The sequence below is a fragment of the Humulus lupulus genome, chromosome 1 (assembly GCF_963169125.1).
Source record: "Humulus lupulus chromosome 1, drHumLupu1.1, whole genome shotgun sequence".
Taxonomy (NCBI): Eukaryota; Viridiplantae; Streptophyta; class Magnoliopsida; order Rosales; family Cannabaceae; genus Humulus; species Humulus lupulus.
The window spans coordinates 41,538,557-41,553,239 of record NC_084793.1 but is presented as its reverse complement, the minus strand read 5'-3'; the positions used below and the strand labels follow the sequence as shown (position 1 = coordinate 41,553,239).

General features: G+C 34.8%; 1 non-coding gene across 1 annotated transcript; it reads right to left on the bottom strand.

Annotated features, from left to right (window-relative positions):
• Positions 1-3,491: 3,491 nt before the first annotated feature.
• Positions 3,492-3,598, bottom strand: LOC133813060 (small nucleolar RNA R71). Its single transcript, XR_009884105.1, has one exon. It is a non-coding gene; the product is annotated as a small nucleolar RNA R71 (small nucleolar RNA).
• Positions 3,599-14,683: the final 11,085 nt, after the last annotated feature.

Below are 14,683 nucleotides of genomic sequence, written 5' to 3'. Positions count from 1 at the left end.
ATGAGATCCTAATAGAGATTAGGCCAGGGGCCTATAGTTTGGCCTTACCCCAGTATGGGTAGAGGCTTAAGGGTGTTACTGGTGACAATGTTGAAGAAAGGGGTGACGAGGACAACCCTTGATTGGGTGAGGAGACCCTGGAAATCTAGTGAAATTTATTGTGTAAGAAAAAGCTAGTGGAATTCTAGATAAAAGAGATTAGGAACTGGTAGCTGTCTGTTGTCCTGATTAAGTATGTTTTGCTGAGGTATATTATTATTGTATGTTGTGCTTAAAGTTCTCTTGTTGGGCCTCGACTCACGGGTGCTCGGTGGTGCAGGTAAGAGCAAGGATATTGGGTCGAACAACTATGAGTTTGAGGGCATGGAGCAGTGTGTGCATGTTTGGCCAACCTGGTCGCCACGACTAGGGTTGTTTAAAGGAACACATGGTAAATGTTTGTTTTTGTCGCTTAGGTCGACTGTACTACATCTTTGGATTGTAAATGTATTTTAAAATGGTATTTTGGGATCCCAATGTAACATTTTCTATAAATTTTAATGAATGACCAACTCATTTTACCTAATATTTGTTAAATGAGTCTTTAATTCAATTTAATCACGCTTTTGATGGCGGAGGAGGTGGTGGTGGCCAAAAAGGATCTTCATATGTGTATGCTTCCTTGACTAGTGGCTTCCAAATTTGAGAATCGAGGACTTGTTGTTCTCGGAAGTGTTGCATAAGGGGTGGTGGTGGGTTGATATTTAACTTTTCAACCTTATTTTGCTCAAACATTTTTCTCAACATCTTGGGTAGAGATAAAACTTGACAAACTTGACTTCACTATTTTCTCTATTTTTTTCTTTGCTACTTTGGATTGACGTGGGCTCCTTTTGCCGCTCAAAATTTTCCCAAAGTGTCTCTAACTCTTTATCACTTCTCAAAATGACCTCCTATCTTTGCTCAATTCCCCTTGCATTTTCCATATCACTAAACAACTCTTTGGCCAATAACCCAATTTGATTCTCCAACTAATTCAATGATGCATCTTGGCTCTTAATCAATGCATCATTTTTAGCCATAAACTTCATCATCAATGCCTCCAATGAAATTGATTGAGCCATTTGGTGAGGTTCCTCTTCTATGATGAAGTCTTGAAAATCCTCCAATGTGTCCCCCATGGTTCTTGAGTGCAATCTTCAAAAGTAGGCTCCATATGGCTCAAATTATTCTCCCAAGCTTGGTTGGTTATTGGAGAATTCAAACAATATCATTCATCATATTTCGCCAGGTCTTCCAACATCCAATAGGCTTTATCAATGGACATTTGATAGAAATTGGTGGTACCATCTCCTCTTTCTACCCATTCTCGTGCGGTGGCATGCAACCCATTGAGAAAGACTTCAAGTAAACACTCTCTAGACAAACCATGGTAATGGAACCTTATGAACAGTTTTTTTATCTCCACCATGCTCTATGTAAAGGCTTCGAGTCATGTTGAATAAAGTTAATGAGGACTTGCCGATGATACATCTCAAGTACCTCGCAAAATGACCAAACAAACAAAAGTGTAAAATAGAACAAGGAAAAATAAAATAAACAAATGAAAATGACCAAACCAAATTGAAAAGTAATTGATTTTAACAAACAAAATTTCACAAAATTCAATCCACGACAATGGCGCCAAAAACTTGTTGCTTATAATATAGCAATATAAATATGCAAGTGTACACAGTCGACAAACAAGTAATAAAGTGGTAAGTGAGTATCGTCTCCACAAGGAATGTGTTAGCAATAAATTGTGTAAAATCAACACTTAACAAGTTGGAATAAGGCAAATGATAATGATTTGATTAAATCTAAAAGACAATACAAGAAAGTAGATAAAATAAACAAATGAATGAAAGTACAAGCCAATGATGATGGGCTAGAATAATTAATTTCTCTAAAATGTAAATCTGATTCTAATTCTGCAGTAACGCTGTGGAAAACTAGGAATAATTATTCTATAATTCCAATTTAGTTCATAAGCTTTCATGGAAGTCACTATGATATCAATTCTCTAATTAAACTAACATATGTCTATGCAATCTAATTACAAGAATACATTCCCAAGCACCAATTCCAAAAGATTATGCAAGGTAACAATATATGTCTATATCGTTACAAAATTAAAAGCAAAAGAAATTAATCTTGCACCATTCAAGACTTATGTTTATTAATTGTAACCCTTTTCAGCAGCCACAGTTAATTCAATTACTCACTAAAGGTGATCAAGAAATAGCAAGCATTAACCATGAAAAATACTCGAATGAATAAAACCCAATTAGCATTTAGCATCAATAACAAGTACAAAAATTACATAATAGAGTTCATTAATTATCCTAGCAATGAAAATTTTAGCTCATAATCAATATCTCAAAACACCCATTACAAAATAAATCATAGTTTAGAAAATACAAGAAAAAGAAAATAAAATATTTAAGGAGAATGGGAAGAGAATCAAGCCAAAAAGATGTTCCCAAAATGGTCTTCCTCTCTTGAAATCTTCTCTTTCTTCTTCTTCTTTTTCTTCTTCTTCTTCTTTTTCTTTTCTTCATTCTCCTCCTTCCTCAAAGGTGGCTGCCTCCCTTTCTCTTCTTTGTACGTATATTGCTCCAAAAGGGGAAAGGTTAATAATACAACTAGGTCATTCCCCATTTACTACCCATGTGGGCTTCTTTTCCACTCCTATTCCTTTGCTAACAAATGGACACAAAGGAAATGAATGGCCCAATGGCCTTCTAATTAATATTCAGCCCAACTTAAAGTGAGTCCAAGAACCAATAGTTAAAACTAATGGATTAGCTTCCACGTGGGTCTTCCAAATAGATAGCTGACAGAACGCGATGCTGCTACAATGCTGCGACATCCCAAAATCCTGATTCTACTTCAAGCTTCAAATCCTTCTCAAAATGTCCACAGCTCTACCAACCATCTATAAAGACAAAATTCAAAATTTTAAGATATATTTTTCAAGCATTAATCTAATATTTAATATTATCTAATTATACTTAATATTTGACAAAACCAAAATAAAAACACTACGAAACACCCTAAACCACTCTTTTCTTGATAAAAATATAAGTTCAAAAGCATTAAAATAACTTGAATGCCTAGATTATGTACCCCCAACTGTTACAGGAGTGTATTCATGCATCAGATACGTTGCAATTGTTGTTAACAATTTTGAGATCAAGCCGACAATACTACAAATGGTCTAGTCCACCGTTCAGTTTGGTGGATTACCCATGAAGGACCCAAACATGCATATATATAATTTCCTAGAGCTGTGTGCTACTATTAAGATGAATGGGGTGAGTGACGATGCTATCAGATTGAGGTTTTTCCCATTGTCACTGAGGGAGAGAGCCAATAGTTGGTTAAACTCTCTTCAAGCCAACTCTATTAACACTTAGGAGGATCTAGCACAGAATTTTCTCACCAAGTACTTTCCTCAATCAAAGGTTGCAAGGTTGAGAAGAGAGATTAATAACTTCTTCCAGACTGATGTGGAATCATTATATGATACATGGGAGAGGTTTAAGGAATTTTTGAGGACGTGTCCCCATCACAGAATTGAGAACTGGATGTTGGTCCACAATTTCTATAATGGGTTGTGCACTACTACATTTACCATCATTGATGTCACAGCAAGAGGAGCATTCATGGGTAAAAGTTCTAATGAGGCCTATGCATTGTTGGAAGAAATGGCCATGAATAATTATCAATGGGCTAATGAGTGAGAAACTAGCAACATAAAATTAGCTGGGATTCATGAACTAGATGCTATAATAGCGTTATCTACTCAAGTTGCCACCTTAACCAAGCAGTTACAAAAAAATAATATCTCAACTTAAGCCATGCCAATGCAGACGACATGTGAAATGTGTGGAGGTTCTCATCCTTTTGAGCATTGTATGGTAGTAGAGGTGAATAATACTATCCCTATGGAGCAAGTGAATATGATGGGAAATTCTAAATGGAATGCCAACAACCGTTTTTCCAACACTTAAAACTCAAGGTGGAGGAATCACCCTAATTTCTCTTGGAAAAATAATCAGGGTGTTCAGAAGCCTTTCTAGTAGATCTAGGAACCATTCTAGTAGCCTCCTGTAGCATATTATCAGCCTCTAGTTAGACCACAACTTCACCCTCAAGTGAAACAAGTTGATGTTTATTCTGATGTCCTGAACCAATTTATGACTGAGACAAGGGCATCTATTCAGAATTTGGAGACTCAAATTGGTTAGTTGGCTAGCCTCATGAAAAACCGTGCTCAAGGGAACTTACCAAGCACTACTGAAGTAAACTATCCCTCAACATTAAACCCAAAATAGCAATGCAATGCAATCTTTTTGAGAAGAAAAAAGGTGATAGAAGAACCCACACAAAAAAGTGATTTCAAAAGAAAAGGCGTCCCACAAGGAGAAGGAAATGAGTGGGTCAAAGGTTACTGATAACCTTGAGAAGCAACAAGAAATAAGCATTGATCACAACATTAGGATTCCTTATCAATAAAGGCTTTGAAATAATAAGCTTGACAAGCATTTTTCTAAATTCCTGGATATCTTATGAAAGCTACACATCAATATTCCATTTGCTGAGGCACTGGAGCAAATGCCAATTTATGTGAAGTTTATGAAGGAAATCTTGTCGAAGAAGAGGAAATTGGAGGAATATGAGACTCTTGAACTTACTGAAGAGTACAACGATATTTTTCAGAAGAAGTTGCCTCCAAAATTGAAGGATCCAGGAAGGTTTACCATTCCTTGTACTATAGGGAATGTGGTGTTTGAAAGATCATTGTGTGATTTAGGGGCACGTGTGAATCTAATACCTCTATATATATAAAAAAAAAGTTTGGGGGAAGAGAGACTAATTATTGTGACACTTCAAATGGCTGATTCAATCAAACATCCTAGGGGTATTATTGAGGATGTTATAGTAAAGGTAGACAAATTTATATTCCCTGCATATTTCATTATTATAGACATGGAGGAAGATACTAACATCCTAATTATTCTTGGAAGGCCATTTTTAGCTACCGGTAGGGCATTAATCAATGTTCAAAAGAGTGAGTTGAATATGCGAGTGCAAAAAGAGAAGGTAACATTTAATGTCTTTGCAACAACGGAAATTGGAACATGTTGTAGAGTTTATGTGGTAAAAATAGGAGGTATTGAGCTGGAAGTATCTAAGAAAAGGTCCATGGCTCAGTGTAGCATTTGAATAGTTCGTCATCGTGTGAAAATGATGTTTAGTGGGAAAGCTCGACTGTTACATGAGTGGTGGAAAGCTAACAAAATATGCAATATGAAGAAACAAATGTCTACTCATGATACTATGGCTCTCAAGGACTTGAGGGGGGGGGGGGGGGGCAACTTGGATCTGAGTTGAATCTAATAAGGAGGTTAGCATCTGACTAAATGACATTAACGATAGAGCATTTGGGAGGCATCCCAATTGTTACATTTAATTTTTGTTAAGTTTTTATTTTTATTTTTGAACAATTTGTATTTTTGGGAACTATTTTTTTTGTTTTATTTTTATTCCCTTATTATTTAGGTTAAATTTTATTCTGTAAGTTTTCCATTCAATCATGAAAATTGTGAAAAAAATATGATGACAAAATGAAGAAAAGGCTAAAAATGCCATTTTTGGGCATGTGGCACGACCACAGTAAGCCTAGCGCGACCACGCCCACAGAGACCCAGGGCAAATGATCCTAGCAGTGCAACCATGCCAGACCCTGTTAAAAATAGGATTTGGGAGAGATGAGCGTGATTGTGCCATGGCTAGCACGACCGTGCCCGACTGGTTAGAGAATTTTAAAATTCTCAAACCCACATTTTTTTAGCATTGTTCAATTGTTTTTCTTCCCTTTCGAGTTTTCCTGTTTCTCTATTGGGTCTGAGCCTCAATCTTCACTTGGGTACGTTTTCCATGGTTTTCTTCTCATTTGCATCATGATTTATTGTCATTTCCACCACATTATAAGTTTTTCATCCATTCTCTATTCATTTTGGGATTATTGACTACATTTTATGAATTTCGAGTTGCATATGATTGTGATGATTTCTTGAAGATATTTTTGAATTCCTTGAGTTTCTGACTGGTAATCTTCTTGCTATGCTTTGGGTATGTGTGTAATTTTGTAAATTTGATAAGATTTTGAGTGGTGGAAGTTCTAGGGTTTGAAATTGGGAGTTTGAAAATTTGTATGATATTTTTACTTTTGAGATGACATTTGATGTTCAATTGAGTAAATATTGATGACATCATACTTGATTATGCTTGGGTATTGATTCAATTGTGTGATTTCTTGTCTAATTGAGTAATTTGGCATTTTAGGTCATCAAATTGGGGCTTATTAATCTTGCATGTAATTGCCATATTCTTGCATTTGTTGTGTTTTTGGTTATCCTTTGAACTTGTTTGGGTAATTGTGTGATATTTTTTAGTGTTTCCTGTGTGTCAATTTGGCCCATTTCTGTTGAATTGTTCTTGTGAGATGGCACCATGTAGGAAGATAAATAAAAAAGTGCACGAACAATTGCCTGAATCTTAAGATCTCGACATAGAGCATACTTCTAGATTTACTGATGCTAATAAATCAAGGTATACAACACAAATGTCTAGGAGTTTGATTTTGGAGATGGGATTTGCCACTAATGATGAGGGAGAGTTTATTGTCCCTAAGGAGTATGTATCTGTTATTAATACCCATCACTGGAAGAATTTATCTTCCCCACCTATCCAAACTATAATACCAATTGTTAGGAAATTCTATGGCAATGCTTATTACCATGACTATTCTTTACAAATGATAGTTAGGGGGAAGACTATTTCTTTTGATAGAGAGGCCATTAATGATCTCTTTAGGTTGCACGCATGTGACAACGATGATATCAGGATCTAAAAATTAATTTGTGTGAGGAGAGTACATGGGATACAATTTTGACTGCTTTGACTCCAACTGCGAGTCAATGGACTTTCAATGGGACAATTCAAATAGGTTTTCCCTTTAACTTGTTGACAAGAGAGAAGAATTTGGTTGAATTTCCACTGTGAAAATCTGACACCTAGTAGTCATGTGAGTACTGTGAATCCTAATAAGGCGGTATTACTTTATGCTGTTTTTTCAGGTAAGTCTGTAGATATTGGTAGGATCATGGCCTTGCAAATCCATTATGCATTTTTTACTCCAAATGTGGGGTTGTATTTTCCTAGTTTTATCACTAGTCTTTGTTTGAAAGCCGGGATCCATTTTGATGAGACTAGGGAGCTTTTGACTCATTTGATTTATGATACTGTTCAGATTAACAAGACCAAAACAGTTGGTTCTGCTGGTTTTGCTTCTACAAGTGGCACTTCATCTCAGGCTCGGCTAGACATCTTCATCCCTCTACTTTCGAGGAGAGGATGAATAGATTGAAGCTGAATATCTAGGAGCATCATTTATGGAGTGTCAATATGGCTCATTATCAACATGGGTACCAGGAGGTGTTTTCCTCTCATTTTGGTATTGGCACCAGTCAATTGCCACAATTTCCACATCCACCACACTTTGGCTATCCTCCACCTGAGGGGGATGGTGGCGAGGGTCCCTCGTCATGAGCAGTACGAGTTTTTCAGGTAAGTTTCTTTTCCTTAGCTTTTAAGGGATTTATTGTTTTGTATATAGTAGGTTGTTGTTTGTGTTGTTTTGTGTTTGTTATGTTTTGTTTGGGGTGCTTAGAGTGTTGTTGAATCAAGTTGATGATGATTAGCCAATGATAATATGTTGAATGATTTGTTGTATAAATTGAATGGAATGAAACTTATAAAAATCCGTGCGCTTGGTTGAATATTTATTTTCATGTTTATTTGGGCCTGCTTAAATAATTGAGAGCTTGATTATGATTTTTAATAATTTTTTTTTGTGAATGAACAATATTTATGCTTGCTGAATTTTGAATTTGAACATAAAATATGAAAATATTGTTATCCTAGAACTTGTTTGCTTGCTTGTTGAGACGAAATTCTAGATGATGCATGCGTAGGAAGATAATTTAGGCAATTCTTTGGAACGATTGAGCCTTTCAAGCCAACCTTGATTTATTAAATCCCTGGTTACCCAATTTTGAGCTAAATATAAATCTTTTTGTTGATTGACACTTATTTTGAGCCTATTTGAAACTTTGTTATTTTTCCTTCCCTTTGATTTATAACATGAGCATATGAAAAGTGATTGGGGGATGGTTTGTAATGGAGTTTATATTTGGTAATTTGTGTCAAAAGAAGAAGAAAAATTGAGAGAAATAGAAAAGAAAAAAACAGTGAAAATGAACTACACTCCAATTGAAAAAAACAAAGAAATAAGTTAAGGGGAATGTAGTATCATTAGAAAAAGTAAGAGGAAAAAAAAATTATGTATATGAATTCTCTCTCAAAACAAGAAAGAAATGGAAATTTGGGATTTTTTTTGGGTTTGTAAGGTTAATATTAAAAGTGGTTTAGTTGGTTTGTGTGCTTGTGGTATATTTGATCCTAAATAATTTTTTTTTATCTAAATGTACCTAAGCCGTTCAATTATAAGCCATGAAAGTCCTATTGATTCTTGAGTATGTGTTGTCTACATTAGCAGAGATTAGTAAGTATATCAAGCTTATGGGATAATGATTGATTGTAATGAAGAAAAAATTTAGTGAGCATGATTTGATTCAAATGCATTTTATTTATTAATAGTGATTAGGAGAGCTTTTATTTTTGTTGGACCTAAGTGAATTGGAAACATGTTTTGATTGAAATTCTAGATTATTGGTTGATTTTTCTGAGGATTATATAAGCATGTTATTCATAATATTTTGAGGCTTGAATTGTTGTTGTTGACTTGATTCATTTGTGTTGGTTGTTTTAGGTTTTTAGTTTTGTTTTTGTTTGTCTTTTGTGTTCTTTACTTGAGGGCGAGTAAAGGGTAAGTTTGGGGGAGTTCGATAAACAAGTTTTAGACTCGTTTTAGTGTGTTTTCTTAGGTAGTGTTTTAGTCAATTAGGTTTATTTTGTTCTATTTTATGCTTGTTTTGGTTTGTTTTTAGGTTTTGAAGGACTAGGGATGCTTTGGAACGAATAGATGTGAAAAATCGAGAAAAGGACAAAAATATGTTGAAACTGGCATTTTGAAGGGAGTAGCGCGATCACACTATAAACCAGCGCGACCGCGCTGGGTGTTTGGAAAGATCAATTATCTGGAATTTTAAATGAAGGGCATTTTGGTCATTTCACATTGGAAAACATAGAGTTTTGTATTTTAATGCCATTTCATCATAATAACCTAGTTTTTCAGAGACCTAGACTTCGAGAGGCCGACTAGAAGCTTAGTGGAAAATATTGGATCACTTTAGAGTTTTTCTTTCTTCTTTCATTTTAATTATGTTTTATTTTAGTTTAATGGATGTTAACACTATGATTATGAACTAAGTTAATTTCTAATGTTTTAATGTAGTCTCTTGAAACATTATTATTAGTTAATGAAATTCCTATGATTTCTTTTTCTTCATTGTGATCTATTTAATTTGTGCTTAATGAATGTGAATAATTTGACGTCGTTATATGCATTACTTATGAATTTAATTCAAAATCTGAGAGGTGAGAGTTAAATATACTATAGTTGAATAGACATAGATTTCGATATAGGATGAGAGTACCTTTATGGTTTGTGTAGCTTTTAGGATTTATATTCTTAATGATTTCCTTATATTTGGAATTTATCACAGAAATGTAGAAAATTCGCATATAAATTGAGAGATTTATATATCCTAGCAAGAATATAGATTATTTTAGTAAATACGCTATCGCAATAAGAGAAAGAATAATGGAAATTGTATTGATGAAGTAATAAAGTGGATATATGACGAAATTAAATACCCTAGCTTTAAATCCATTGAATTAATTCACTTTTATTTGTTTCTATTAATTGTTAATTGTTAGTTTTGTCAATTCTTGCTTTTGTTCTTGATATTATTGAATCTAAGTTTTATTAGCCAAATAGAGTTAGGGAGTTAATTATTGGTAGTTAATAAACAATCTTTGTGGGATGATACTCTACTTAGCTCTATTGTTACTTGTTTACGATTGTGTATACTTGCACATTGAAATTTCGCGACACTCACCTAGTGGGAACAAGCAGCGGGGCTCAAAAAATATGTCCAGGAGCTAAAGACATGTGATGGTTTTTTGTATGTTCCCAAGCAGTGAATGACCAAGCACCAAAGGACGAATAAACAATCAATCATATTTATAGAAGAGGACGCCAGTCACATCCAGTTTCCATGTAATGATCATCTTGTTACAAGTGTCAAGCTCACCAACAGAAGAGTTCATAGAATACTGATCGACAATGGAAGCTCACTTAATGTGTTGTTCAAATCAACTTTGGAAAAGATGAGACTCTCAATTAGGGAATTGAAGGCTTGCTTGACAACCCTATATGTCGATTGGAGTAATCGAGCTCGCAGTAACAGTTGGGGATGAAACTTGGACAACAACTAAGATGCTTGACTTTACAATAATAAACTGCCCTACTACGTATAACACCATTTTAGGCCAACCCGCCATGACCGGTCTTGAAGCAATCGCTTATGTCCACCATCTAGCAATGAAGCTTCCCACACCAAAAAGAATTTGCACGGTCAAAGGAGAGCAGTTGGCAGCTCAAGAATGCTATAGTATAGCAATGAAATGAAAGACATAACCCGGGCAGCAGGCCATGGTAATCATCAAAGAGGCAGAAGAACCCCAACTGATGGAGGTTGAGGTTGTCGAACACGAGGAGATAGACCTATGAATAGGCAAGGATAAATCGAAGCTTCAATCCTTAGAGGAATTAGAAGAGTTAATCTTCAATGAAGAAATTACAACCATTGTCGTGAAGATCAATAAAAGTCTCATCAAGGAACATAAACAAAATTTGGTTGAGTTTTTGAAGAAGAACTTGGATGTATTTGTGTGGTCACACTCTAATATGGTGGGCATTAGTCCTAAGGTTATCATGCTTACTCCGAACCTAGATAAGAATATACCAGCCAAACAATAGAAACAGAGATTCTTCGGGAAAGATAGGGTAGAAGCTCTAGAGGAAGAAGTAGCTCACCTCCTAAAATGTGGATTCATTAAGGAAGATAAGCACCCAACTTGGATAGCTAAATGGAAAGTGGAGGACCTGCATCGACTTCTTTGATATGAATAAAGCATGCCTAAATGATTGTTTTCCTTTGCCTATAATTGATCAGCTAGTAGAAGCCACAGCTGGACACGAGTTCATGTCATTCATGGATGTGTATTCTAGATATAACCAGATCACTGTGAACCCGACCGACCAAGAACACACAAGCTTCATGGCTGAACATAATGTAGAATACTACAATGTGATGTCATCCAGACTAAAAAATATGAAAGCTACATATTAGAGACTAGTGAACAAAATATCCGTTAACCAGATCGACCATAACATGGAGATGTATGCTGATGACATGCTCGTTAAGTTTAAGACAGCCAATAACCACGTGACTGATCTAGAAGAATGTTTCACCGTGCTAAGGACATACGACATGAAGTTGAATCCCCATAATTTCACCTTTGGGGTCTCATCGGGAAAGTTCTTAGGCTTTATTGTAAATTCAAGGGGGATTGAAGCTAATCCGGACAAGATCAAGTCCCTGCTCGATATGCCTTCTCCCAGGTCACGTAAGGATGTCCAAAGTTTAACTGCGAGAATAACCAATTTAAACCACTTTGTTTCAAAGTCAACTGACAAATGTCTCCCATTTTACTTTTTACTGAGGGGAAAGAAGAAGTTTAAATGGTATGAGGAATGTGAGCAGGCTTTCCAAGGTTTGAAAAAAGACCTAGTTGAACCGCTCGTATTTTCTAAGTCTGTATATGGAGAGATTTTATATCTCTGTTTGGCTGTTAAAGAAAACATGGTCAGTGCAGCACTAGTTTGAGAAGTGGACCGATCTTAGAAATCGATCTATTACACTAGCAAACAACTCTTAGGAGCAAAAGATCGATATCCCCTAATGGAAAAGCTTGTGTTTTGAATAGTCCTAGCCTTGAGAAAGTTACGACCTTATTTTCAATCTCACATCATACACATCTTAACTGATTAGCCTTTAAGGCAGGTGTTGCAAAAACATGAAACGTCAGTGTCGCAAAAAATAAATAATATGCTTGAAAGGGCACATGTCAAACAAGTAATAAAGTGGTCAAAAGATCAATATCATCCCACAATGATTAAATTTAAATTAAACAAATTAAGTACAGTAATTACTAAACTCTAATTTTATCTAAGCAGTCAATTTTGAAAGAGAGCGAAAAACTTGAAATAAAATATGACTTTCAAAAAACAAGTAATTAACTGGAAAAACTCAAGATAAGAATAATTGTTAAGGTTTCAACTTCACTCTCTAATAATTCTAATCCTAATAATTAATGTGCCTAAATCAATATAATATTCCCAAGAACCTAGAGCGTTGTTTTATCTCTATTCCATTGAGCCAATTATAGAATAGTTGCACTTGAAACCAATCCTGTATGCCGTGTTTAGGACTCTTTTAGAGAATCTCCTTAAATCTATCCCATGCCTCATATAATTGCTCAGACTCCAACTGCCTAAATTGAGTGATCTCAGCCCCAAATTGTGAAGTCTTTGATGAGGGGAAAAATTTGGTGAAGGATTTCTGCGCCATCTCCTCCCAAGTAGTCACATTCCCTAGAGGTATAGATTGAAACCAAGCTCGAGCTTGATCCTTCAAAAAAATATATGAAAAGAGCTTCAAATGAATAGTGTATGTCATGACCCCATTAATCTTGATCGTGTCACAAATCTCCAAGAAAGTAGCTAAGTGAATATTGGGGTCTTCATGAGCTAAACCAGAATATTGATTTTGTTGCACCATGTTGGCCAATGTCATCTTAAGCTCAAAATTGTTGACATTCACTTGTTGCCTTTGGATGCCTGAATAATTATCACTACCCGCCTGCAATAGTCCCTCAAGGTCCATTTTCCTAGTGCATTGGCAGGAACATTATTATTGTTCTCTTGATCCCCCATTTTTTGTGATCTAGCTCGTCACCCTCTCATAATAGATGATAAAGTTCTTTCGATTTCAGGATCAAAATGCAGGAGATTAGAATTACGAGCTTTGCGCTTACACCTTCAATCAAAACAAAATTAAAAACCAAAATTAGTAAACAAATAAAAATAAGAACTTAGATTAAAATTTGATATTTTCTTCGCTATATTAATTCAATTTAAAAACTTTTTGTTATCCCTGGCAACGATGGCAAAAACTTGTTGCGAAGAATAATAGATATGTTTCCAAGTGCACAAGCAAATAAGTAATAAAGTGGTCAAAAGACCGATATCGTTCTACAAGGATTAAATTCAATTTAAACAAATTAAGTACAACGATTACTAAACTCTAATTTTATCTAAGCACTCAATTTTGAAAGATAATGAAAAACTTAGAATAATATATGAATTTCAGGAAACAAGTAATTAAATGGAAAAGCTCAAGAAAAAACAATTGTTAAGGTTTCAACTTCACTCAAATAATTCTAATCATAATCATCAATGTGCCTAACTCAATCCAATATTCTCAATAACCTAGAGCATTGTTTTATCTATGTACCCTCTCTCGATTGCTGCATAAAGAATGTGTAAGTGATAACTAGCTTATATCTCTATACGACTGTTTATCCCTACCTTCATTAAGTTCATCTCTAGAAACAATTCTAAATTTTCCATCGCTCGATTTCACAATCTAGAACTATTTCGGCTACCTAGATCCACGTTTATCTCTCGATCTCACACAATCTAAGTTGCTCTACCCATTGTCAGATTGCTGAAATGTTCTCTTCTTGAGTAATAATTCTCACACTCTAAATAAAGCCTTAATTACAATAATATAATGCAACACAATATATAAATAAAAATTATAGCATCAATAAATCAAAGTAGAACACAAGAGAAATATTGGATTAAGATAAACTTTGCATTAAATATAAAACTAGAATCACACAAGAGATCCATTTACACCCTAACGAACAAGATGTGTTTCATAATCTCGAACATATTGTTGAATATATGGAAAAATAAAAGAAATAAAAAAGAAATATGAAAAACTAAAGAACTCCTTTGAAACGATGTTGATTCACTTCTTAGATCTTCCACATGCACTCTCTCCTTTTCCAAATGTGTTTCTCTTTCTTTTTTATATGTGTCTTGGTCATGCTCTAGCCTCTAGAAACATCGTTGGCCATATTTATCTTGAATTCGGGTAAAAAAAAAGTGTGAAAACACGATTTTTCCTATTTTTTGTGGTGCAACAGACGATGCATCATGGGTCATCAAGCGAAAAATCGCCACTTCCTGGTGATGTATCTGTTGGGGTTTTATGCCCTAATTAAAACCCAATTTCTTTGTAATCTCATTTATTATAAATAAAATAATATAAATTATTTTTTGACTTGGTCAATCACTTTGCTCACATGTTTTATTTTCATGATTATTTGTTTAATATAAACTTCTATTAAATCTCGAGCATATAGCTAATCGTATTTATAGTGATGTAATCACACTGGAATATAAATATGATTATATGTTCAAATATAAGTTAGT